Raw genomic sequence first — 27,863 nt, forward strand, 5'->3', positions numbered from 1 at the left:
AGCCCTGGTTGCATGATTCTTGATCCTTGAAAATATGTTTTCTCAAGGGCCCTGGTATATACAGTCAGTGCAGCCAAGAAGTAGCCCAGCAGCCAAACATCTGTCACTGTTTCTCACCTGCCAGTCAGCACTGAAATCTCTATTTCATAGTGGGACGCAAATGCGTAGGGGAATAAGCACTCCCAGCTGGTTCTCTGGTAGAGTGCATTGTTTTTATTATGAAATGATAAGGTCTGAAAGCTTCTGAATAAATATCCAAAGGCTCCAAAAATATACCATGGAGGCAAATGTCTGTCTCCACAGGCATGAGACGTCACAGCTCCTCCCCCAGTCTTTCACTCTTAGATTGTTTCTGTGATTCAGGCACCATTTAAAATTCTTTTATTCAACTGAATGTTTATTTCCTTTCATGGAGAATACTTCTGTAACTCAAGGGCTGAGATGACCTGGCAGGGATACAAGACGATTCAAACATCAGCTGGATGTTTGGACCAGATGACCTTTAAAGTTCCTTTCAATCCTGAGAGTCTGTGTAGCTCAGACCTTATCTCATGAGCCATCCCTCCTCTGCCCAGTGTTGATTTGACCAGACTCCCTAAGTGTTCTTCCACCTATGAAAATGCCCTCCTTCCCACTTGAACTCTGGGCCCTGGCATAAATCTTTGTGATCAGTTTGGAAAAGCTCAGTGCTCTAGCCTTGGTACTCCAAGCACAGATCATGTTCCAGTAGCATCAGCATCACCTGGAAGCTTGCTAGAAATGCAGAATCTCAGGTCCATCCCAGACCTATTGAATCAGAATCTGCATTTTACCAGATCTTCAGGTGATTCTTATCATCATGAAAGATAACAAACACTGCTGTGGACGAGATCAAGATTGTCTTTGATACTGGCAGTTAATCCAGTGATGATTCAACTCTCTCATAATGAACCACCATCTCCAATTTATTCAGAAATAAAAGAAACTAAACTAAATAAATAAACAGTAAGCTAAATAAATGATAAAGCAATTTCTTCCCTTTCTATGCTTATCATTATCTTTTCTAAGCACCACAGTGAGATCTGTATTGAGGTGGAAGCAAGTGTGTGTGGCTTTACAACTGACTGATCAGAGAGAAGGTGTGCAGGATGATATGAGGGTTGAGCTTTTGTAGGTGTATGTAGCTTATAGGCTGCCTGACCTGTATAACTTGGAGCAAGTTGTTATTCTCTGTTCTTCTGTTTCCTCACTGATAACATATACAACAGTATATTCTGGAGCTAGAATGCCTGAACATAAATCATAGCTCCACAATTTGCTACAACATCCCCACAAGACCGTGGGATCTTGGGCAAGTCAATTACTCTCTTTGTATCTCAGTTTTTATATCTGTAAAATGGGGAAATAATAGTACCTATATCAGAGGGTTGTTGTGAAGATTGAGTTAAAATGTCTAAAATGCAGATTAAACATCATTTAGAGCCTGTTTAGTAGCATGGACCTCATAATGCTGGAGAGGAGATTGAATGAGACAGTGCATGTTATGTGCTGAGCCTGGTACCTGGCAGATGGTGAAACTCAGGGTGGGAAAATTGTGGCAGGCTCACCAATTTTTAAACTTATCAAAAAAAGGTATTCTTTGGAAACAGCAACAATATAACTACCTGCTTTCCCTGCGAAAAACTATAAGGCAAGACACGATTATCTTTGGTGCTGACAATTTCAACTCATTCTCCTCCCAGGAAGAATTCATTACACAATGATCACCTTTACTTTTGAATGCCCACCTTCCAAATAAACATTTACTTTTTAGAATGAAGAAATCCCCTGTAGAGCTATTTATACTAGAATGTGAATGACTGCCTGGCTTATTTCCCCCTTTATGCATTTTATGCATACAAAAAAATTGAGCCTTAGCTTATTGCTTTTTCCAACAGTATCTTCAAGAGATCAAAATGAATTGTTAGAGAAGGCAATGTACCAGACCCTACAAGGTGAATAAGCTATGGTCTCAAGGCATAAAGTGTTTGGGGGGTTTAGAATAAATTTTTTCCAGCCTCTACATTAAACCTAGTAAATTACTTTTCCAGCTCATTAAATAGGACTGGAGAAGCTACAAACAATCCTCCCAAAGCGCCTGTCTTACTTACCTCGTCACATCTGATCCATTAACTTTGACTGGAACCAGTCACTTAAATGTGAACACAACTAAGCATCATTCTTCAAAAACAATATTAAGTTTGTAAAATAAATGTCAACAGTAAATACCATCAGTAAAGTGCAGACCTTTCTAATGGTGGAATCATAAACTCACCCACATGTTAAGTGGCATATATAGGTATGAATAATCCCAAAGCCCTAAAACATTTTGTGGTTTACTAAGACTTCTGTGTTGATAAGTTAATTCTGCTGCAAGAAGACTCAGAGTGGGCAATCCCCACCATCCTTGTGTACAGAATGTTCGTTTTGATACTATGTGGATGCTCAAAGGTAGAAGTCTGCTCATGAGGACCACCGACTTTCCAAGGAGAAAATATTCATGTTGAAGAACAGGTTTTTAAAACTATGCTTTGGGCCACGTGAGCTCCACATTGTAAAGCCTTTCAAGGACACTTTTCTTCAGGCTTGAATATTTAGGTTGTAGTTTGGTGACAACTTCTGTTACAAGTCCAAATTTCCTGGCACCCAAAGATTCTCCAGTGTCTATGCAACAGTTCTGGGGATGTGTCTGCATTTTACTGAAACGTGACTCCTGAAACGGATGTGACAACTTTCATCTCCACTCCAGCTTCCCGCCATCAGATGCTGCATCGGTCAGAGACTCAAGAACTGATCATGTTTCTAATGAAGAAGGTGAAGCGAAAAAGCAGGGAAACAGACATTCAATTTTGAAATTATTCTGATGCGCAACTGAAGTGAGCTAAATCCCATAGGGGGATATTGCACAGTCACCTCTGCAGAGCATGAGAGAAAAGGTTTATGAAAAGACAAGCAGAATCTAAGAGAGAGTGGTAAGAAGTCAAGGTTGAAAACTGAGGGAAGTAGATATAAATGTATGAAATCAACACGTTGTATACCTTAAACTTACACAATGTTCTATGTCAATTTTATCTCAATTTAAAAAAGAATTGAGGGAAGTAGTCATTGAATCCTCAATTTGAGGCAGGTCTCAACAGTCATCTAGTCATAAAACAAAATGTGAAACAACTGAAAGAGAGTTTGTATAGGGTTGCAGCCGGGTTGGGGTCCCAGACTTTATGGCTTTATCCTCCAACAACTCACATCTCTGAGCGGGGTTCCTAACAAACACTGAAATACAGTTTGAAAACTGCTGAACTCGTTTCCTCTAAAATACCTGGAATCTGCAGATTACTTTCAAAGAGATGGTTTTACCAAAGCAGAAACTAACATACCATTGTAAAGCAATTATACGCCAATAAAGATGTTAAAAAAAATTAAAGTTATAAGATAATGAAAAATACAAAAAAAAAACCCAAAACTTTTCCGTGCCCTTTCTGTAGGTACTTGCAAAGAAAAGAATGATGCTGTTGCCTCTTAGAGCTGTAAAGGTTAAATGAATAAATACACATAAAGAACTTAGAAATGTCTTGAGTACAGTAAACAGGCAAGTCTTAAACACGTTAGGTTTTCTCATGGTGATCATTTTGCAATGTGTAGAAATATCGAATCGCTATGTTGTGCACCTGGAACTAATATAGTGTTGTAGGTCAATTATACTTCAAACAAACAAACTCATAGAAAAAGAGATCAGATCTGCGGTTCAGAGGTGGGGATGGGGGAGGGGGAATTGGAGGAAGATGGTCAAAAGGTACAAACTTGCAGTTACAAAATAAATAAGTACTAATGATGTACAATATGATTAATACAATTAACACTGCTGTGTGCTATATATGAAAGTTGTTGAGAGCAAATTTTCTCATCACAAGGAAAATATATATATTTTTTCTTTTATTTTGTATCTTTACGAGATGGTGGATGTTCACTAAACTTATTGTGATAATCAGTCCATGATGTATGGTAAGTCAAATCATTATGCCGCATACCTTAAACTTATACAGTGCTATATGTCAGTTATAACTCAATAAATAAATAAATAAAATAGATAAAAATTAACAAACAATAAGTAAAGAGGTCTATGGAATTAAAAAACATTAGCTCTTTCTACTAAGAATATCAAATTAAAGATCTGAGTGACCTTGGGCAAGAATTATTTGCCTTTGGAGCTCTAATGTCCTCATCTGTCAAAGGATAGGGTAAGACTAAATTATTGCTAACAGCCTCTCCAATTCAAAATCAGATTTTTTTTTTTTTTTAGTTTAAAATTCCCTGCTATATAGGCTGGGACTGCTTTAGTTTCTAGACTCTTGCTTTATACCTCTTCTGTGTTCAGTGGACTTTGCTCACAGGGCAAAAAACAATGTGTGGGTCTCTTTTTCTCTCCTCATACCAACTCACTCTTCCCAACATACTTATTTTCTTTTTTTTAACATCTTTATTGGAGTATAATTGCTTTACAATGGTGTGTTTCTGCTGTATAACCAAGTGATCAGCTATACGTATACATATATCCCTATATCCCCTCCCTCTTGCGGAGGTCTCCCTCCCACCCTCCCTATCCCACCCCTCTAGGTCATCACAAAGCACCAAGCTGATCTCCCTGTGCTATGCGACTGCTTCCCACTAGCTATCTATTTTACATTTGGTAGTGTATATACGTCCATGCCACTCTCTCACTTCGTCCCAGCTTACCCTTCCCCCTCCCCGTGTCCTCAAGTCCATTCTCTACATCTGTGTCTTTATGCCTGTCCTGCCCCTAGGTTCATCAGTACCCTTTTTTTTAGATTCCATATATATGTGTTAGCATACGGTATTTGTTTTTCTCTTTCTGACTTACTTCACTCTGTATGACAGACTCTAGGTCCATCCACCTCGTTACAAATAACATACTTATTTTCTCCTTCTACTTGAGCACAAGGTGAGGAAGAAGTGTTTGGAGCCAAACAACATCTTCAAAATCTGGCTTTACCAGTTCTTAGCAGAACTGCCATAAGCACTTGTTCACTGATGTGTAAAATGCTAATAATGACCTCCTATGCATATTATATGAGGGTTGAATGAGACAATGCATATAAAGCTCTTCCTATACGGCAGGTACTGGCAGCTTAACTCTCTCCATTGCGTACCTCGAGTGCACTCTTCTTCCATCCATCCTGCTCAGGAAGGAAGGTGTAGCATAAGCGGAGTGACTAACAGTAGAGTGAAAGCAGTTCATAAAAGAAGGTCAATCACAACCTTTGTTTTGGAGATCATGGTTATCTCGACCACTTTTTAATTTATGTCTTTTCACCTCAGGTTGCAAAGTATTTAGAACAAAGGACAAGATAGCCGGGTAAAATAATTAGCAGTTATCGACTTCCAAATGCGTTACAAACATTAGATAATCCCTGCACCAACTCTCCGAGAGGCAGATAAAGATCATCTCCAATTTACCAAAGGGAGCACAGGGAAGCGCTAAGCAAGTCCCACGCAACCTGCAACTCTCTTCCAAGTGGTCCTGAACCACGCCGAGACCCAGCATTCAGGAGCCAGGTGGGTCATCCACAGCCTGACGCAGAGAATGGAAAGAAAGAGAAAGCAAAGGAGAAAGGGGAAGAAGGCTAGAAAAAGAAGGCTCAGGACGGGGTTCTGGGGGAGCCTCAGCTTCACAGGACTAATTTCTCGCCTCTCACACAATTCCCAGATTGTTTGGCACCTGGATTACACGGTGAATTCAAGGGTGGCTTAGAGTGAGCAGCAGACTGAGTGATCCCTTTTGTCTGCTGGATGTCAAGACAGTGATGAAAAATGGTGGAGAAAGCAGAGTGAAAACTATGGCATGAAAAATATAGTCCGACTGTGGGGCAATTAAAGAGGACATCATTTTTATACGCCAACTCTCCCAACAACCAACAGCAGCAGTCCTCAGGTTCAAGCTTGCTCTCTTCTGCCAAACTGTGACACTGCGTCTGGACTCCTCTAAGCCATATATAGTAATGCCCCAGATTCTGGGCTTATGGTTGGAATGCTCACCACAGTCAACATACAAGTTAGTGAGGTGAGACTCTGGCGCTTGGGTGATAGATAAATCAGTCACCTCAGGTGTCGACAGGACGATGCTCCCTCTGGAGACTCCAGGGAAGAATTCTTCCTTGTCTCTTCCTATCATGTGGTAGCTACCAGTAGTACTCCTTGGTGTTTTGTGGCTTCGTACTGCATGTGTCCAATCTCTGCTTCCGTTGTCACATGGACTGCTTTCTGTGTGTCTTCTTATGGCCTTCTTATAAGCACACCCGTCATTGAATTTAGAGCCTACTGTATTCCAATATGAACTCAACTAATTACATCTGCAAAGACCCTATTTCCAAACCAGGTCACGTTCTGAATTGGGGGCACAAGGTTAAGACAAGAAATTAATCATGAGAAAATGGTCTGAACCCACTATATTTTCAGTCAGTTTTCCAGTTTTGTCTTTTTTTCCCTTTGAACACTTGCAGACCCAGAGTAGATTTTTTTGAAAGTTATCTTATTTACTGAGTATGCAGAAGGTCAGATGCTAACGGACTCTCCCAGAGGCCTTGGTGGCTCTATTAAAAGTAATGCCTTGGTCTCCGGTATTTCATAATGAAGCCAACCTTAGGGCAGATCACACATATCCACGGAGGTAAGTGCACGGCCAGGTTTTTTGTTTGTTTGTTTTTGCAGTACGTGGGCCTCTCACTATTGTGGCCTCTCCCGTTGAGGAGCACAGGCTCCGGACGCGCAGGCTCAGCGGCCATGGCTCACGGGCCCAGCCGCTCCGCGGCATGTGGGATCCTCCCGGACCGGGGCACAAACCCGCGTCCCCTGCATCGGCAGGCGGACTCTCAACCACTGCGCCACCAGGGAAGCCCTATTTTCAGTTTTTTGAGGAACCTCCATACTGTTTTCCACAGTGGCTGCACCAATTTACATTAGCACCAACAGTGCAAGAGGGTTTCCTTTTCTCCACACCCTCATGAACACTTGTTATCTGTTGCTTTCTGATGACGGCCATTCTGACGTGTGAGGCTTATTAGATTTTGAGTCATTTAAATCTGACAATTTAAAAATCTATATGACAAGGAAGAATTCTCTTTATCAAGGGAGGATACGGCTGAGAGAGTAAACACGTATTAAGAGCCTACTCTATGATGAGCACCGTTATGGGTTGTACTGTGTTGCCCCCTCCCCCAAATTCATATGTTGAAGTCTTAACTCCAATTCTACAATATGTGACCATTTTTCGAAATATCGTCATTGCAGATGTAATTAATTAAGATGAGGTTATACCAGAACACAGGGGCCCCTAATCTAATATGATTGGCCTGCTTATACCAGGGGACATCTGGACACAGACAAACACACAAGGAGCACATCACATGAACACGCAGGCAGAGATCAGGGTGATGCGTCTAGAAGTCACAAAATGCCTAAGGTTGCCAGCAACCCAGCAGAAGCTAGGAGAGAAACAAGGAACAGATTCTCCCTCACGGCCCTCAGAGGGAACCAACCCTGCCAACGCCTGAATCTTGGGTTTCTAGCTTCCGGAACTGTGAGGCAATACATTTCTGTTGTTTAACCCACCCAGTTTGCGGCAGTTTGTGATGGCAGCTCTAGGAAATAAGACAAGCACTGTGATATGTTTCACTTCTTTCAATCCTTCCAACACGATGAGGCATTTATTATTATCCCCATTTTATAGAAGAAACTGGTTCAGAGAGGTCACGTACAGACAAGGTTACATTAGTTCCTGTCTTCAAAGCTGTGATACTTTCGTATCACAAAGCTGTCTCCTACAAGAAAAGGGGGATGATGTGGGAAAATGAGGTAAAAGGTAGGAGGGAAGACGGCTGGGAACTCAGCCATGATGCTTCCTGCAGGCTGGAGAGCCGGGACCCTGTTCTGTGCACCCGCGCAGCAGGCTGTTTCCCACGGGTCCTTCCCTTTGCCCCTCTTTCCCACCTCCTGGCACGTATGGCTTCACTCAGGCCAGACATCAGTCTAATCCAAGCTCCTAACTTCCCTTCCTAATCATCAAAGCTCTTGACTCCCCCAGTCTCACATCTCATTAAAGTATTTGAAGACTAAGGTGTAAATGTCTCATAACCCATAATAGGTTGTTCCACTAAAGGGATATTTCTATTTATAACGAAAATTAGTCTCTTATGTTTACTCTTCATTGAACAGTTGAGGGGCTAGTAAATGAAACACAGTTTGTTTTCTAAAGGTGATGAAACATTCCATTACACTATAAATTTAATTTGCATGTTTTTGTTATTTTGGTTAACACATTTCCTCATGGGTGGTGTTCATCCCAGTACAAATGTTTGCAAGTTCTAAGAGGGTGAGGTCCAGTTTAACGTGCTGTATAGTTTTAAATCATCCACATATCATATGTTTAGGGACATGTAACAGATGAGTACAGTAGACTATGAAATAGTGTTTGAATATTTGTAACTACCAAACCTTTCTAGATATTGGAACCACTAGGAAGTTAAGTGGCTTCTGACCCTTCCAGCTCATGGCTTAAAATAACAACAATTCAAAACACATGCTTTCAGCAATGTTATGGAGGCTGTATGAACTACAGAATCTTCTAGACTAGCAGTCACAAATTCAGAGACTACAGAGGACCAGATACAAGAAAAAAACAAGCTAACCACATCCCAGTTATAAGGTAGCTTCTTTTCAGCTTTAGCCTATCATTGCCAGGAAAGACTGTGGGCTCAGCATTGCCCAGTCTCTGATTTTTCAAAAGAAGCCCTAAATCTGTATTATTATGTGAGTTCTCCCTATTTTTAAAAGTTTGTGTATTAGTTTCCTATTGCTGCTCTAAGAAATTACTGCAAACCTAGTGGTATTTATTATCCTACAGTTCTGGAGGTCAGAAGTTCTAAAATCAAGGTGTTGGTGGGGCTGCTTCCTTCCAGAGGCTAGAAGGGAAAATCCATTTCCTTGCCTTCCAAATGCTGCTGCCTACATCCCTAGGCTCATGACCCCACATGGCATTGCTCCTTCTGTTTCTGTCACCACATCCTTTGTCTTGATTCTGACCCTCCTGCCCCCCTTTGTAAGAACCCATGTGATGAAATTGGGGCCGCCTGGATAATCCAGGAAAATCTGACCACCTCAAGAGCTTTAACTCAATTACATCTGCAAAGTTCCTTTTCCCACCTAAGGCAGCATATCCACAGACTCTGAGGGTTAGGCTGTGGACACCTCTGGGAGACCATTACTCTGCCTACCTCAGGTGACAACTAGTTCAAGTTAGAAAAATAACGTATGGAATGAAGTGATATGAAGTTTGGCATTCGTTTTGAAATCTCCTGCCCCCTGTCCCCCAAAAGGAAACCAGTTGGACAAAATACGGTTCCATACTGTATCTAGGTATGCATGGTGCCTACATAACACCTAGGATACAGGGGGGGCGTTCAGTAGATTCTGGCTGAATGCCGAAGGACTGAAGTCATACCTCGGTGTCTCAGGCCCCCGATAAACACCGTAAATAGGACCTAACCATTACTGCCATTGGAGCCCAGAGGCCTGTGACCACTGTACTCTCCCATGGGCATTCTTCACATACCCATGGCTCCAATTCCTTGTTCCCTTCACTAGGTATGAGCTGTCCATACTCAGCTTCTAGAAATGAATGAAAGGCTGCTTCTAATCTGTGACACTCACAGATAATTAAATTAGACTCCTCTCGGTCTGCTGGGGAAAAGCTATTTCATACTTTCATTAATTCCAAAGGGCTATTTCAATTACAGTCCCTGTCTGGTAAACAAGTTATCTTTGACTTACAGCCTTTACTTCTCTAATGCCCAGGAAATTTGCCCTCTAAAGGGCTGCTAATAGGCAGCAGAAATTTATAAGTTTTTAAAAAGTTATCTTTTGAAAGACAGCTGACATTATCACTAAATCTAAAAGAGCAAGTTATTAAAAAAATAATCTATGCCTCAGCATCCTTTGTTTTGTTTTCACTGTATCTGCGGGCTTCCTTATCTATTTTCTTACTTTATTTATCCTTTAAAGGAGAAAACCAACAGTTCGTCAAAGGAGTAAGTCTCGAGGATGTAACATACAGCATAAGGAAGATAGTCAATAATATTGTAATAACTGTGCATAGTGACTGATGGTTACTAGATTTATCGTGGTGATAATTTCCTACTATATGCAAATGTGAAATCATTATGTAATAAACCTGAAATTAAGATTATATTGTACATCAACTGTATTTCAATTTTAAAAAACACTATCAAAGGCAAAAAAATGTAGGGAGTGTCAGCCTCAAAAACACATCAGCATTTTCTAAAGTCATGGCCTAGTCCAACAGCTATTCAATAATGTCAGACACCATTCCACTATTTACTGTATGAAAAAAATATCAACACGCTTGCTTGCTTTCAGTTGGAGCTCTCAGAGTTTTATAACTAAACAAACAAAAGCAAAAAAGGCTTCATTTTAGAGACAGCTCAAACTTTATGTGTCCAAGGACCAAGCAACAAATTCCAAAGTCCCCTTATCCTACTTTTGTTTAAATGCCTCATAAAGCCTGCCTCAACTGGTAAGATTCTTTTTTTTTTTTCTCTGACCTCCTGAAAGCAAGGAGGCAATCTAGTATTAAGATCATAAATCTTGCTGTCAGACAGTTCTAGTCTGCAAGTCCACTCAGCTATTTACAGTATGATCTTGACCCAGTTTTCTCCATGCTTCAGTTTCCACATCTGTAAAATGGGGGTAATAAAAGTCCCTCTCCCATATGATTATTTGAAGGATGGAGTCAGATACTGTGTATACATGGTTTATAGCACAGTGCCTGGAAAATATCAAGTTCTCAAAAATCAGTGTTTCTCAACATTTGTTGTGCAGATCACCTGCTTTTGAATCAGCTGGGCTGCTAGTTACAAATTCAGATGTCTGCCCCTTCTAAGATCCAGTTCTTCAGAAGCACTGGGGGTGGCACCAGGAACCTGCATTTACAGCAAAGGCTCAGGAATTTTTGTGTCCACTATTGTTTGAAAACATCAACGTGTCAATTACCATGTGCACAGTCATAATGTACAGAGCACTCATTTTCTCCCCGTGATTTCCAAAGACCAGTGCCCTTGGATTATCTGCCTCAGTATCACCAGGGGACTCCTTAAAAGTACAGATTCTGGAATCCCAAATCCACTGAATCATAATATTTAGGGATTGACACTACACATCTCTATTTTTTGCAACTTCGTCTGGAGATTCTGATGCACAGCTTGCTTTGGGATTCCCTGGCCCACATTACTCATTCTGACACTGGATCATAGCCTTCTTTTTTTAAATTTTATTTTTTTAATATTTATTTATTTGGCTGTGCTGGGTCTTAGTTGTGGCACTCGGGATCTTTTAGTTGTGGCATGCGAGATCTAGTTCCCTGACCAGGGATTGAACCCGGGCCCCTTGCACTGGGAGCGTGGAGTCTTAGCCACTGGACCCCCAGGGAAGTCCCTTAGCCTTTTATTTTTTAACCATTTCATCAGTGTCTACGATAGTATGATAAATGTTGCTGAAATGAGTTGACCTGAGTAAAGGTGTGTTGGCCCAAGGAAACCTCTAATCTAGAAAAGGCTCTGCTCAGGGATTTTCCCTCTTCGTTTCTTCCTAATGGGATATCCATGGACATTTGATTCCTGCACAGTAGTTTTTCCAAACTCTAGTCATTAATGTACCATTTTCATGATTTTTTTTGTATTTACTTAATATGGGAATAAATGCTAGCTGCCCACCCAAAGTCTGTTTTCTCCTTCTTTTTATTAAGAGAATTAGAATTACCAAAATTATTAGGAGTGACAATATGTCCAGTTAAAACACTCTACCTCCTAGCTTCAGCTTTCACATTCCTTCATATTCATCCCCTTCTGACAATTCCAACACAGGCATGTCCTTCATCTCTACCCTATTAGGATTGTCTAAATATCCAAGTTCATAAGGCATTTGGCGGATCACACATCCAGGCACCTCCTACTCTGAAAAGAGGTCTCTTTCATGTCTGTGGGTACACTCTTTGTAGGTATCAAACAGGAAACAATATAAATGTCATTTCCAGATAGAAAAGTAACTGTGAAAACATAGGGTGACATGTGCTTTTCCTTCTCTCTCTAATAACGTTTTCTCTTTCAGCTTTCCCTTATGCAACGAACAATCTCTTTGTGGTCAACATGCTACTTTCAGGAGTAAAAGAATCATGAGGAAAATTCCAAGGACATTTGAACATTCTACAAAAAGCTCAGCAGAATTAAATGAGACACTATTAGGAAGGCACAGTTTCAAATGCAGTACCAGGTCAGAGGTGAAATCTCTCCAAAGGTGGACATTTTCTGGATGACCTTGAATCTCCCGGGAGGACTTTTAATGACAGGTTTCATATAAAATTACCCTCATACTAATTAAATCTGAGATCTAACTTCAAATTTATAAAACTGCTAATGTAGTACACTATTAAGAACCTAAAAAGAATGTTGTTTTCTGAAAAGAAATGTCATTCTTGTCATTTTTTTCTGCTTTCAGAACTCATTCATTCATTCAAGAAGTATTTATTTACCACAAATTGTGTGCTAGGTACTCTGCTCCCTGTCTCAGGCCACTTAATGGAAGTTAGACGAGGCAGCAAAGAGAGTAAATCAGCAACAAATATAAAAAAGTTAACTTGGCCAGTGTTGTAAAGAGACAAAATAGGCTAATATGGTTTCAATACGCTACAAACTATAGCTGAAATTTTCATTTAGGAATAGTTTTAACTGCTATCCAGTGACAGTTCAATGTGCTTAACTCTGCAGAGAGTTTTGAAATCGAAATTTTTGCCTTCACGTTATTAGTCATCCCTTAGTGCAACTTGGCTTCTCCCTGCTCTTTTCCTCTGGTTTCTAACCAGTGCCTCATGCTGGTCTAATTCAAGGAAAAAACTGTATCTACTTCACAGGATAACTGAGAATCAAATGAGGTAACATATGAAAAGTAGGAAGTATTAGAAGTATTATACAGAGTGTCAATAGGAGTGTGTGTTGTAAGAGTGCACAGTTAATAATGATGCTTCCTGGAATCCCCACAGTTTTTGTTGGCCTTACAGGGCTCATCACATATGAAGTGATGCCCACTGTCATATCAGCACATCCTTAACAAGTCTGATCCTGGCTACCCCTGTGCTAATCATAGGTCTCAACTGAACATGACAACACTTTTGATTCTCTGGAATGAATTGTCTTTGAGGTGTTAGACAGTCATCCCTAGGTGTCTGCTGGGGATTGGTTCCTTAACCCCGTGGATACCAAGATCCTTATATAAAAGGATCTTTGTATCAAGTCTCTTATATAAAGTGGCAATACAGTCAGCCCTCCATATCCACTGATGCAGAACACACAGACTGGGATGCAGAACACACTGGCTGTACTTCCCTAAAGAAAGCATCTGCAGAAGTGGTTAACACACAAAACATACACTGTAACGCATCCGACACTCAGCATCATGGATTCTCAGACACTTGTCTCCTGGATTTTCCCTGGCCCTTGGATCATCAGTAAGTTCTGAAAATTAGCCATCCCCAACCCCACAAGAACACACGTCTTGTCTTTTCCTCTTTCGTTTCCCAAATTTACATCTTCCTATAGCATCTTCTTATGTGCTTTTCATTTACCAAACGCCGTTAGATTTAGTCCACTTCATCTTTGACCCCTAGAGAATTGGTGACCTTTTCCATTAGAGTCACTTTTTTCTCCCATCCATCTTAAGAACTGAGGATCAAAGGCTTACATGCTATTCTAGATAAGATTTGCCAGAGACGCATAACTCCGAGACCTCCTCGCTCACTGTCAGGAAGGAATGTCTAAGAATAACTCTGGCTTTAAACTCACAGTGTGGGGAGTGTAAGGTTTGGGACTGAAAACATATTAACCATGACAACGCAATGGGTTATAGAAGGACTGCAGCTGGTAGCAACAATGGCCCTGTTTTATGAGTCTGTAAAGGCACTCATTCTGGTCTCTTCCCTTGCCTCATACCTCGCCTCCAACAAATTTTGGGGTCCTTTCCAGCCTCATCCCCCTGAGTGTCCTACACAGTCCAGTCTGCACCCTTTTCTCTCCCACCCTTGTAAAAACTCTTTCATCTTCACTGTGTGCAAAGGGGTGTGAGTTAGGTTAAAGGAAGTGATTTCCGTAACATGCAAGCGTTTGGTCTCAGTGGATGCAAAGAGCCATTCTCATTAAATTAAATTGAACATGAGATCGTCCAGTTGAAGATGATGATGATGAAACATGTAAAAAGAAGAACACAGACTACTTGAGTTTAATTTTACTACTTTCTCATTACGAGAATCTTCGGGGACAGTCTCTTCCAACTGCTTCTATTATAACAGTCGCTAATGATCCACAGTTAACACCATTCGTGAGAAAAGCTGAGTCATCTGTCAGCATAAATTCTTTTTTAAAGTGTGAATAAAGTCTGAAAGCTTTGCTAGAAAGCTACTCAGACAAAAATGATAAATGAACAGTCCTATGTCAAACTAAGAAGCTGAACAATTTTTAAAAATCCATTAACACCACCAGTACTGGCCATCCTAACTGAATGAGGTAATAAGTATTCATTCACGGGACAAATATTTTTGAGCACATGCTATATGCAAGCACTGGGCCAGGAGCTGGGCATGTTGTAAGAAGCAGAACCAGACTCCCCAGATGGAGCTTATAGGCTGGAAGAGGAGACAGATGTTACAGAAAGCATCAAACAAACAATAAATATCCAATTTTAAACTGTGGTGGCTGCTACCACTCATCATGAGGCTTACATCAGAGTCCCATTGAGTCAAGTCTACTTTCTCCTATTCCGGAAGCGTTGTTATTCTTAGTTCCCAAATTCCCTGTGCATTGAATGCCATTCAAGGCAAGTGCTAACATGGTCAGTGAATTCGATGTGCACACCTGGAATAACAGGTGCGTGGAGGTTGCTACCTTTCTGTAAATATTTCTGCAAACAGCGGATTCCTTTGCAAATGATCCTTCACCCACACCCTGTTCTCATGGTTTTTTGTTTTTGCAAATGTTTATACAGCTGTTAAAAAGAAAAAGGGGGAAAAAACAGCTTTTGGGACTCAGAGAAAAAAAAAAACCCAATAAAACAGATACTCTTGCTTTGATTTTCTATCGTCTCAGACTAAAAAATCAGTTCCAGAGAGTTTTGATTTGCAGGGTGGGTAATTAAGAAAACTGTGAGGTCAGTAAAGTTTAGTTATGGCATCAGGTGTGATATTCAAGCTATTTAACCACAGCACAGCCCCACCAACGGAAGTGGGAGCCAAGAGGAAGGAAGCCCTAGATGCTGACGGGTGCACATGAGCAGAAGAGCAGGCCTGGGAGTCAGCCCCACCCTCTCACGCTGTATTGCCCGTGCCTTCCATAATGTTCCAGCACCCTTTGGTCTCATGTCTGATTCCATTATTTCAAGGTCTTCCATCCAATCACATCTTTATTGAGCACATCTGGTATCATTGTAGCCCAGTAACTGGATAGTGCTGAAGGCATAAGTAGTCCCTGACCTCATGAAACTTAAGAGTCTGTGGTGGTGACAGACAAAAAAGCACCGAAACACACAAATGATTCCAAACTGTGATAATAAACAAAGCAGGTGATGAGATAAGGGAGCAGGGAGAGAGAAAGTCTTAATTTAAATAAACTCATTCTTATAAAGATCGTTAGGGCTTAAAGGGTTAGTCTTGTATGAGGTATCTGCATCTTAAGAAACCGAATCATTAAGCCAAAGAAATGAATTGCTAATGATGGAGTTTCAGCCATAAAATGGCATAATGAGAACATTATTTGGGGAGATGGCAAGTTGGACAGGGCTTTTTCCTAATCCCATAAATCACCTCATCTAGGAAGGCATCCGGGGAGTCTATTTTTAAAGCTGGCTCAAATTCACAAATACAAAAAGTCCTTGTCTTGAAGAAGGGAAATACTGAACTGCTCAAGGATAAGATCAGGCAGGAAGAGAGGAAGGACTTTCACTGTTTACTTTACCCAATTCTCTATTGTTTGAGTTTTTGATGAGCCTTTATTACTTTTGTCAATTACAAAGTGGGAGTCTCTTCTAAAAAGCTCATGCCTTCATGTATAAACCTCAAATGATTTTGATATTTCTGAATCATTTCAAACGTTGAAGTTTGTGGTAATAGCAGCTGTAGAAAAGTAATACAACATCTGGTGGGGGTGAGGGGCATTAATCTGCCCCCCCACAAGGGGTGTGATGGATTTTTATAAGCATGTGTGATTTGCACATGCCTGTTTCATAGCCAGGTTTCTTGCTAAATTGGCATTTTTACAGGATGGCGGTTTTCGGAAGTACCAGTGGAAAAATGAGTATCCTTCACAACAGAACCACAAGGATCCCAATTAGTGAGTTTGCTAATTAATCACCATTTTGACTGGTAAGCTCTTACCGAGGACGTAAGTCATCATTATACAAAACAAGAGTTTGGGAGCGCCACCATCGGTGATCACCATTTGCTGATCTCTGCAAACTGGAAACGATCCACTGTTCTGAGCCACATGGGGCAGTGGCAGGACACAGCCCTGGCCAGGGATGAACCAGTGCTTTCTAGCCCATCTTGAAGCTTCAAAGGCTTAAGATCTGCAGAGGCTTAATGTCCTAAAAAGGTTGTGGATTTACTTATTTACATGTAATTCAAAATAAAACCAAGATTTAATTTTAAAACAGAACACACATTGTATGCTAAAATTAAAAGAATAACTCGGTAGATTTTCCAGTTGCAAAATTCTTCATTAATTCCTCAAAGATAAAGCTTTCTCTTTTGTTAAGGGAGGCTACTTTGTTGATGCTTGTAACTGCCCACTGGGTAAACCATTTGCCCACCAGTCCAAAGCTATCCAGCTTTCACTGCATCCCTTTCTACTCCTATCATCTTTACTGGGTTTTCAAAGTCCTGCTTAATCTGCTCTCATGTCATCCCTCCAGGGGAGAGTGTTCTTGTTTCTCAATGAGAACTCAGAGTTTATTTGGCCATTTCTTTTTTCATTCATATCCCCAAACCCCATGTTAATTTATTCTCACCTTTGCACGTTTGCTCATAACAGCGCCCCCTGTCTGTAATGCTCTCCCCTACTTTACCCACTGTCTAATGTTCATGCATTCCTCCAAAAACCTTCTCCAACTTGTCATTAGCTTCAGTATCACTTTGTATACATTTACTCTATGCCAAGCACCCAACTGCGTACCGTGGATACAGCAGTAAAGACGAACAAAGTCCCTACTCCCAGGAGCTTAGTGTTCAGTGAGGGAGGAAAGAATAAAAAGAAGATAAGCCAACAAGTAAATCAAACTGTGATAGGTACGTATTAGTATCCTATGCCTGCTGTAACAAATTACCACAAACTGGGTGACTTAATACAACAGAAATTCATTCTCTTACAGTTCTGGAGGCTAAAAGTCCAAAATTAGTGATACGAGGCTAAAGTCAAAGTGTCCACAGATCAGCAGTCGCTTCAGAGGCTCTAGAGAATTCTTTCTTTGCTTTTCTAGCATCTAGAGCTGCATTCTTTGCATTTCTTGGCTCAGGGGCCCCTTCCTCCATCTTCAAAACCAAAGGCATAGCATCTTCTCTCTTTGACTTCTCCTCTCCACTTCCATCGCATCACTTTCCCTCTTCTGTATGAAGCCTCCCCCTACCTCCCTCTTATAAAGACATTTGTGGTTACTGGTAGGGTCCACCAGGATAATCCAGGATTACCTCCTCATCACATGATCCTGAACTTGATTACATAATCAAAGACCCTTTTTCCATAGAAGATAACATTCACTGGTTCCAGGGCTTAGGACCTGGTTATATTTTGAGCCTATTATTGAAGCTATCACAGGGGTTAGGTAGATAACAAACAAGGTGGGAAGAAAGGGTCCTTCCTCTAAATAAGGTGGCCAGGGAAGGTGCGTGCCATGAGGAGACTTTAAGTCAAGACTTAAAGAATAAGAACAAGCCTTGGTTCTTGATCTTTTATCAGTGCCCATTTCAAAATATCAATGCACATTAAAAGTTAATCAGAATTCTATGTAATAGTCAGTTGTGTAATTGTGTGATTTCTAGCTAATGAGAATCTAGCTACTACCTCTGAAAATAGTAAAGTGGACAAAATGACACTATGTGCACATGCAGATTTTTTTGTGTGTGTTTCTGTAGCTAATTGCTGGATGATGCTTTTGCTAAAACCCCTAATTTTATATTTATTTATGCCTCATTTCAAAACACATTTGAAGAATTAAATACCGTTTTGACAATGATAAAAGCTTTGCTAAGAAATATAGGCCATTGGTCAATTCACTAAACATTCAGACTGGCCACTCAACTGTCAGGAAAATGTACTTCCATTCATTTGTTACAAATTGATGGATATTAGTCAGTTGGGCCCTGAAATCTATAATTTAAATAATCATGAAGGGTTGGTGGTTATTTTGCAAATGTCAAAGATGTGGTTTTACCTGTAAAGGATAGAAGATTGGTAAGAACTGTTGTTTTTTACAATAGATCCTTCTTTTTCAACACTTTTTTGTCACAGTAAGAAGCAATAGCTATTGAAGAAGCTCTCTCGGGTGCTGATAATGTTCTCTTCCTTGACCTGGATGCAAGTTGCATGGGTATGTTCAGTTTGTTAAAATTCATCAAGTTGTACTAATAACATATGCACATACATGCATGTATTATACTTATTTAAGTTAAAAAATAGCAATTTATATATTTCAGAAAATATAGTGAAGCAACTATATTGAAGTACATGAAAACCACCATTACCTCCTCAAAACTTTAATTGGAATGTTTCAATTCACCTATTCTTTATTCATCTGTTGATCTGTCTTGATGTGGCAGATTAAAGATGGATACAAATGCATCAAGAAATGGAGTCTATTTCCCTTTCCTAGGCTGGCCCTGTGACTAATTTTGACTAACAGGATGCAGCACAAGTGATGCTGTTGTAGCTTCTGAGATTGGGTTTTGAAAGATCTGCAATTTCTGCTTCTGTACACTTGGAACTCCTGGGATCCAACTGCCATGCTTCAAGAAGTCCAAGCCCTACAAAGAAGGCACACGGAGGACCAAGGTGCTCCAGGTGACAATCCCAGCCAAGCTCCCAGCTGACAACCAGTATCACTGGACAGCCATATGCGTGTGCCATTTTGGATGGGGCAGCTCAGTCAAGCCCCCAGACTGCAGCTCCAGCCGATAGCACATGGAGCAGAAGTACTTTCCAGATAAATCCAGTCAGCCCACAGAATTGCGAGAGATAATAAAATGGTTGTTGTTTTGAAGCCACTACCCCAATTAAAAAGGCATTTAATTGTTGTAGATATTACTTAGCAATAGATGGCTGAAATTCTCTACTTGTCTATTATTCTATCTATCAATTTATTATTTAATTGACCTACAGACTGTCTTGGTCAGCATGGTGTAGTGTCTCTACAGCCAGATTGCATGGTTTTGTAGTCCAGTTTCAGGCTGGCCATGAAATGGGGGGAAAACTGGGCTTGGTCACAGGGAAATGGATGGGCCGTCGCTGCAAGATGGGGAGTGAAGGAAGCAGAGGCATAAGTCACAGAGCAGGGCTGTCAAGGTTAATCTGACTGGTGGACAGAACAAGAGCCCGACACAGCTATGCACAGCCTGAGAGGGGGACTGGTTACACTAAAGCTGGAAGGAGAAGCCAGTAGTACAGAGAGAAGGAAAATCGTGGCAGCACATCCGCACACTCAAGTGGGTAAAAGAGCCTGATGCCCAAGGGACCCAGACAAAGGGGAAGAGGCGCGGCAGTCAAGCTGCTTCCCTGTGGGGTTACATCAGGACCGGCTGTCTCCTAGCACTGCTGGGAATACTGCTGGGCCAGGCCAGCTGGGCACTCTCGCTCTGGGGAATGATTCCAAATCTCAGCAAAGAACGGGGCCAGCTCTGGCTCTCACCATCAGACTGGTCTCAAGGGGTAGGGGGTGGCCACATCGGGGGCGGGGGTTCATTACCTACCTAGGGATGGTGAATGCCGATGTTAGAATTTAGATTTCACTAGTCTCATGAGGATGAAAGTATCTGAGACCCTGAGACAGCTTACTTGGACGAGACAATATGAAATTACCTTAAAAAACCCTTTAAATTGTAAATGTGTTACCAAAAATACCGCTCAGACATTCCGTACCTCATACTGAGTCTGACCCCATCTCTAGTCCCACTGAGAGCCTCACCACATCCTTCGTGCTAAAAAAAAAAAAAAGATCCTTAATTTCACAGCCCTTTACAAAATAAAAAATACACAGTAATGCGTATCACAGACAACTTCGTCCATTGCTGTGTCTCACCCCATCCACGACTCATACTGTGAGCCTTGCCTGGGGACACAGTGGGAGCTCAGGAGCATCAGCTAAGCACGGAACTGCTTAAGAAACCACAGTGTTTTTATTTATTTGCTCTTTATTTTTAAATTTTACTGGAGTATAGTTGATTTACAATATTATGTTAGTTTCAGATGTACAGCAAAGTGACTCAGTTATATATGCACAAATATTCATTCTTTTTTAGATTCTTTTCTCATATAGGTTTTATAACCAACAAGGACCTACTGTATAGCACAGGGAACTCTACTCAATATTCTGTGATAACCTATATGAAATCACAGTGTTTTTACGCTTAGAAGCTGCCAGGTCAAAAGAGCCTCCTCAACGAGAACTGCTTTGGCTGCATGTTAATGATACAGGGAGCCTCTGTTTAATCATCTTGATGTGTCTGTGAGACGTGCCTGCCAGCCTACACGTGTTTTCCACTCGGTTCAATCATCCCAGGCTTGGCGTTACAATCCCTCAGACAGTCACAAACATATGGCTGTCTAGAGTAATAACGTTGACAGCCAGATGAGGCTCCTGGAGTCTGGAGACTGTGTTTTCCCCGCTGGGTCTTTAAATTGGAGGCAAATAAAGATTTCCTTGCATTCCATTTAGTGTGCCTTCACCAAAAGTAAGAAAGCAGGTTTTCTGTTTGTTTTGTTGACTTTATGAAGTTTTCTAAAGCAGAGGCTTTCGTACTTTTAAATCTGGGAATCACAGTCACAAAGACATTTTAAATCGCAAGCCAGTTCATCTGTGTGCAAATGGAAACAACAGTTTCACGGAGTGATATTTTTACTGTGTGGATAGTAAATTGTTTATGTCAGTTTTATATGTCTGGCTAGGCTATGGAGTGAAGTTGTTTGATTAAACAATCTAGGTGTTGCCATGAAAGTATTTTTTAGATGTGGTCAGTATTTAAATCAGAGTACGTTTGAATAAAGCAGATTATCCTCCATGATGTGGGCAGGGCTCATCCAATGAGGTGAAGACCTTAGGAGAAAACACTGAGGTCCCCCAGAGGGGAAAGAGTTCTGTCTCCAGACTTCCTTTGGACTCACGATTGCAACTTCAAATCCTGCCGCAACTGCCAGCCTGCCCTGCAGATTTTGTCTCTGTCTCTCTGTCTGTCTCTGTATATATCCTATTTCTCTGTTTCTTTGGAGAACCCTGACTAATACAACGTATAAAACACATGCTGGGGGCTTCCCTGGTGGCACAGCGGTTTAGAATCCACCTGCCAATGCAGGGGACACGAGTTCAAGCCCTGGTCTGGGAAGATCCCACATGCCACGGAGCAAATAAGCCACCCGTGTGCCACAACTACTGAGCCCACATGCCACAACTACTGAAGCCTGCGTGCCTAGAGCCCGTGCTCCTCAACAAGAGAAGCCACCACAATGAGAAGCCTGCGCACCGCCAACGAAGAGTAGTCCCTGCTCGACGCAACTAGAGAAAGCCCGTGCGCAGCAACAAAGACCCAACGCAGCCAAAAATAAATAAATAAAAATTTTAAAAATAAAAATAAAAAAAAAACACATGCTGATATTTTCTATTTCATTCCAATTAATTAAAAGAAAAATATTGCTTGCAACCCACTCTAATTAAAGTCATGACTCTTTGAAAAGAGCTTTATTATCATGTGATTTACATACCACAACATTCTTCCATTGAGAGTATACAATTCGATGATTCTTCATATATTTTTAGAGTTCTGTGGCCAGCTATCACCATAACCTAATTTTAGAATATGTTCATCATCTCCAGAAGCAGCCCTGGACTCTTGAGTATTCACTCTCTAGTTATCACCTGTGTTTTGTTCTAAAGCTGTGTTTCTCGAAGCGTGATTTGGAACCAGCATCATCAGCATTATCTGTGAACTTGTCAACAGTGCAAATTCTTGGACCCCAATCCAGACCTAGTGAATCAGAAACTCTTGGGGTGGGGCCCACCCACCTGTGTCTCAGCAAACATTCCAGATGATTCTCATGCAAATAAACATTTGAGAACCACAGTCCTGGAGGACAGGACAGGAAGACCATGTGCTCTCGAGTGTTCTCTGTGCTCCCAGGATGAGACAGGGCAACGGCTGAGTCTCCCAGAAGTTCTGTGGGATTCAAGTTTCATTCAGGGATCACGTCAAATGTTCAGACCTAAAATTCAGTTCAATAATCAATTCACTCATCACTTGGGGGATTAGTGGATTGATTGAGCTCTTAGTGAATTGTTGGAGCTCTTTCTAACAGAATAGAAAGTTTGAGTCAAGGCCTCATCTCCCCAGTGTGGATTCTCACCTGGACGGCGAAGAGGTGGCTGCAGGCCTTCTCAGCAGGATGAAGAGAGTCATGAGGTGAAGACTTTGGGCGAAAGGACCCCTGCTCCCTCAAAGGTTCCATGTCCAAGTGTCTGAGAGTGACAGCTGGCTTTGGTTCAGACACTCTGATTACAAAAAAGGAAAAATGACAAATATGGGACCAAATCAAGAGGGGGCGTAGAAAGTGAGGCTGGAGAGGTCTCACAGAACCCAAAGACCAGGAGGGAAGGTGAGCCAGGCCCCCTGAGAAATGGAAAGGCAGATGAAGTGGGAGCAGTTTCTTCCTCTTCAGGTGTCACCTCTGCTTCTTCATGTGTGTGTGCAGCTGTCTTTGCAGATGGCATCCTCTGCTTTCTCATGGCGCAGGTGCTCTCAGGTTCTGAGTCCCAATCGCCTGTCAGTTAGGCTTCCACATCTAGCAGCTCACTCTAGCAAGCTCCCAAAGTATCAGTTCTTCTTTTCTCGTGTTGTCATGTCATCAGCCACTGCAGTATTAGCCTAAGGATAGGTAGCCTGTGTCCCATATTCATACATCCAACTACTCCACCAATAGAAACATCAGATCTAAAGACTGAACTATAGAAATCATTCCCAGGTAAGACACATAGAAATCAGGATTCAAAGCCAGGCAACTGTCTCCAGTAAGATGTGCTTCCTTATTCAAGCCATTGCTATTCCAGAGACTATGAATGCATGTAGTGGGTGCATCGTAAGTTGTTACTGAAGGAATGAAAGTGCTTGAAATCTCACAAGGAGGGGCCTCTTGAATCCCAGAGTAGAGGTCCGTGCTGCATTTTAGTCTCTACTTTCCCATGACAAGCATGTGATCTTGGATTGATAAAGAACCTTCCCACACTTACGTTCCTTCATGTGTGAGGAATGTAGAGCGGGCGATGTACACAATTCCCTGCCCCCCTGTATTCATTTGAATCGTCAGTGCTGACTCAGCAGTTCCCTTTCTCCGAAGCCTGGAGAAGCAGCAAGAGATGGGCTGAGTCCTCTGCTGCAGAAGAGCACGAAGACTTCCATCTGCTTTCAGGAGCCTTATGTGCTTCCCCCGCCTTTTGTAACTCACTCTGGAAAAAGATGTTACTTCCTCCAGCTCCCACAAAGACTGCCAACCTCCCAGGAAATAGCCGCAAGGCTAACAGATGGAAATATGTGGCTTCCAGTGACCTTACCACGTCTGCTTGTGCTTCTTTAGAAATGTCGCTTCAAACAAAAGTAATACATCTACAAGACGATCCATGACACACACCTTTGGCTACTGCTTGTTAAGCAGACATGCTGAGTTCAACTCTTTTCCACCTAGTGCATATTAGTGATCCCTGCTTAGTAAACACCCAGTAGATGCGTGTTGTTGACAGTGATGAAGACGGTATAATGTTTCAAAACTGAGAGTTATAAAAGGGAACCTCTGCAAAAATTATCTCACATTTGTAAAAACGAAGTCCAGATTAGGACAGGACTAAAGATGCAGACATACAGAATGGACTTGAGGACATGGGGAGGGGGAAGGGTAAGCTGACACAAAGCGAGAGAGAGGCATGGACATATATACACTACCAAACGTAAAACAGATAGCTAGTGGGAAGCAGCCGCACAGCACAGGGAGATCAGCTCAGTGCTTTGTGACCACCTAGAGGGGTGGGATAGTGAGGGTGGGAGGGAGATGCAAGAGGGAGGGGATATGAGGATATATGTATACATATAGCTGACTCACTTTGTTATACAGCGGAAACTAACACACCATTGTAAAGCAATTATACTCCAATAAAGATGTTAAAATAAACAAATAAATAAGTTTTTAAAAGTCCAGATTAGGCAAAACCCCTGTAAAACACTAGCATGAATTTGCACCGTAACCCCCATGAGCTGTGTATGGACTTATGCTTTAGGGGAGAGGGTTTAATCCATGGCTTGTGGTATCAGCCTATGTCCTCTTTAAGAGAATTAGGAAAAGGCACCCTCTTCTGGGAAGAAGCAGCCCTGCAGGTACACCGTTTAGCTACAGACTGTCATTATGTTGAAAATAAAGGGCCCTTTCTTCTAGTGGGGTCAGGTTCCTGCTAACACCCAACGCAGGAGGCTTGGCAAGTGGAATGTCAGTTGGATTTTGCCCTATTACTCCCCACTGCTGGGCACCTTTGTGGGGTGCACGAACTGTACAAACTTACAGAGCAGCCTTAGTGAATATCAACAACTGTGTAAATACAAACAGAACAGATGAGGGTTTTTCAGCACTTTATACAAGCATCTCAAAGCAACAGCTATTATTCCCCTAAAAGTTTACAATGAGACATATCTATTCCAGTTCAAAACATTGTACTGCTTTTGGATTTTTCTCACTTGCTTTTTAGTTAAAGAGAAGACCCAATTTGGGTTTTCAATAAGAAATAAACAATAGGAAGTCTGAATAGGAAGGTCTTATTATTAAATCTGGTAACCAAAAGTGGATAAAACTTCCACCGGTATGTACCAGTTGAAGGTCACTGCCCACTCAGGTCCAATTTTCAATAAGTCGTCTTTAAAAGAAAATTAAGCAAATTGGGCATTTTTCTGTGTCTCACAAAACCAGGTGGTGGTGAGAATTCAAGATGACAATGTACAGAAAAGTGCTTTTAAATTCTGAAGACCTACAGAAATGTCAGTTACTTTAATCTGCGAACTAGCCAGTGTCAAGCTTAACAAGAAACCACAAGTGGCATTCCTGTTCAAGTTAGGGAAAAGAAAATATCAGAATGCTTTCTATCCTCACTATTATATAACACTGCTAAGAAAGTACTATCAATCCAGCAAAATAAGTAAAATAGGGTCATAAAAAAAATTGGAAGACAGAGGTAAAATGATCATATTTGGGGGTTGAGATGACTCTATAACTGGAAAACCCAGGAGAGGCAATGGGAAAACTTATAAGTAACAGAAGAATACAACAACTTGGCTAGGTACAACGTTAATACATAGAAATCGTAGACTTCATATATACAGTCTGTAAAAGTGAAAACTGAACAGATCCTATGTATAGTAGCTAAAAGTAAATAAAAATAAGTACAAATCCATGTAAAGAAAATTAAAAAGAATAGAATGGAGGGATTCAAAGAAAATCTAAACCAATACTCAGTTCTTGAAAGGGACTATTCATCATTATAAAGATGTTACTCTTCCCTAGAACCCATCATTTACATTTTCATTCTGGCAGTGGGAGACTAGCTATCTTGAAACACTTAAAAATGCTGGATAAAATCTAACACATATCCTTTTAAATGAATACCTCAAAATCTCAGGTGCAAGAAAAAAAGAGGGAACTGCAAAGCAATGGGTTGATGCTATGGCCAAGCTGGCGTAGAGAGGCTGGGGTAGCCTGAAGGAGAGGTTATTGGTTTCCATAACCAAAACCAGGTTTCAGCACTCCTTGGGAATAGCGGGTTGCTGCCCAACGCCATGGCAGGCCATGCCTGCAAGGTGGGAAGTTGTAATTGCTGTCCATGAATAAATCTGAACCCTTGAAGGGCTTCACAGTTAGTGAAAGAATAGACAGAAAAAAATTTTCTGTGATTTGAATAGGATAAAAGGCCTCCTCTGATCATTTATAACCACAGGCTATGGCCCATGACGGTCTGGGGTCAGCAGTTACACTGCCCACATAGTCCATGAAACCCCAAGCTGAGCAATTATCAAAAATGTTGACCTGAGCCACTGAAACTCTGGCTGCACCTGGCAGATCCTTCAAGATAAAGCTGTTCTGTAGGGACACAACTTTGACCCAGGCACTAAGTATTCCAGTAATTAAGCCCCTGATGGAGATAAGTTTACAGTCCAAAATTTCACAACACATGATAAAAATCTTCCATGAGAATGGGTTAACAGACACATCATATAGGGTTAGTAGAACACTAAGAACTTATGCTATAAGCTTAATTGTGTCTCCTCTAGTCCCCAAATTCATAGTCGAAGTCCTAACCCCTAGTACCTAAGAATGTGACTGTATTTGGAGATGCAGTCTTTGGAGAAGTAATTAAGTTAAATGAGATCATAAGGGGGGCGCTTAATCCAACATGACTGTTATTCTTTTAAAAAGAGGAGATTAGGAGACAGACACAAACAGAGGGAAGACCAAGTGAAGACACAGAGAAGACGGCCCATGAAGACACAGGAAGAAGACAGCTGTCTACAAGCCAAGGAGAGAGTCTTCAAGAGAAAGAAACTAACACTGTCAACACCTTGATCTCAAACTTGTAGCCTCTAGAAGTGTGAGAAAATAAATTTTCTGTTGTTTAAGCCACTTAGTCCGTGGTACTTTGTTACGGCAGCCCTAGCAAACTAACACAACTAACTATATACAGTAAAAGGACAGACACTAACATAGAAGTCTGTTAAAAATATTAGAAACCATAAACATGGAATAAGATGCTGAAAATAAGAAAAGAACTCCTGCTGAAAAAAACAAAAACAAAAGTGAAAAGCACTAAAGAAGTACTTCATCAAGAAGGAAACTGAATTCCAAAGGAAGAAGTGGGGTGTAGAAAGCAATGATGAGCAAAGAGAGCAGTCAACTTGTATGCAAATCTAAGCAAGTGTCTGTTGTTGGATTTAAAAAGTGACCACTAATCTGGGGAATGTAAAACAAGATGGCAAATAAGACATTGAACAAAATAACATGTAAGACAGGAGTGGAGCAAAAGCTTCCTAAGATCCTTACATTTGGGGGAATGAGTTAGAGATATTAATTTTGTTTAGATTTTGTGAAGTCATATACACATATTGAAAATTAAAGGGAAACTACTAAAACAACAGATAAAGGCTATATAATTTCCAAAATAAGTAGAGAGGGAAAATAAAAGAACAAAATAAAAACAATAAATCCACTAGCAGGCAATAAAAAAAAAAAGAAACAGAAAAAGCGAAGATCCTAACATAGGAAGAACTCGGTGTAGAATTGCCTGCTTCCCTCTCGTGTAGTTCATGACCCAGTGTTCCTTAACCCTCGGGAAATAATGGGGTAGACCATGTGTACAGCTCCATGCTGGAGCATTTCTCCCACCAGTGACTTCTATGGGTGATCCAATGACCACCTACCAGCAACAGTCCAGCCAGCAGGCAT

The 27,863-nt window shown here is 41.1% G+C and overlaps 1 protein-coding gene and 1 long non-coding RNA gene across 2 annotated transcripts in view; one reads left to right on the forward strand and one right to left on the reverse strand.

Annotated features, from left to right (window-relative positions):
• SNTB1 (syntrophin beta 1) overlaps nucleotides 1–27,863 on the reverse strand; it is a 231,470-nt gene that overhangs the window by 49,127 nt on the left and 154,480 nt on the right. The gene's annotated exons all lie outside the window — the stretch shown is intronic.
• LOC132507921 (uncharacterized) lies at nucleotides 12,055–19,409 on the forward strand. Its single transcript, XR_009536364.1, has 4 exons — nucleotides 12,055–12,372; nucleotides 16,402–16,733; nucleotides 18,645–18,723; nucleotides 18,830–19,409. It is a non-coding gene; the product is annotated as an uncharacterized LOC132507921 (long non-coding RNA).

The sequence above is a fragment of the Lagenorhynchus albirostris genome, chromosome 17 (assembly GCF_949774975.1).
Source record: "Lagenorhynchus albirostris chromosome 17, mLagAlb1.1, whole genome shotgun sequence".
NCBI classification, from domain to species: Eukaryota; Metazoa; Chordata; class Mammalia; order Artiodactyla; family Delphinidae; genus Lagenorhynchus; species Lagenorhynchus albirostris.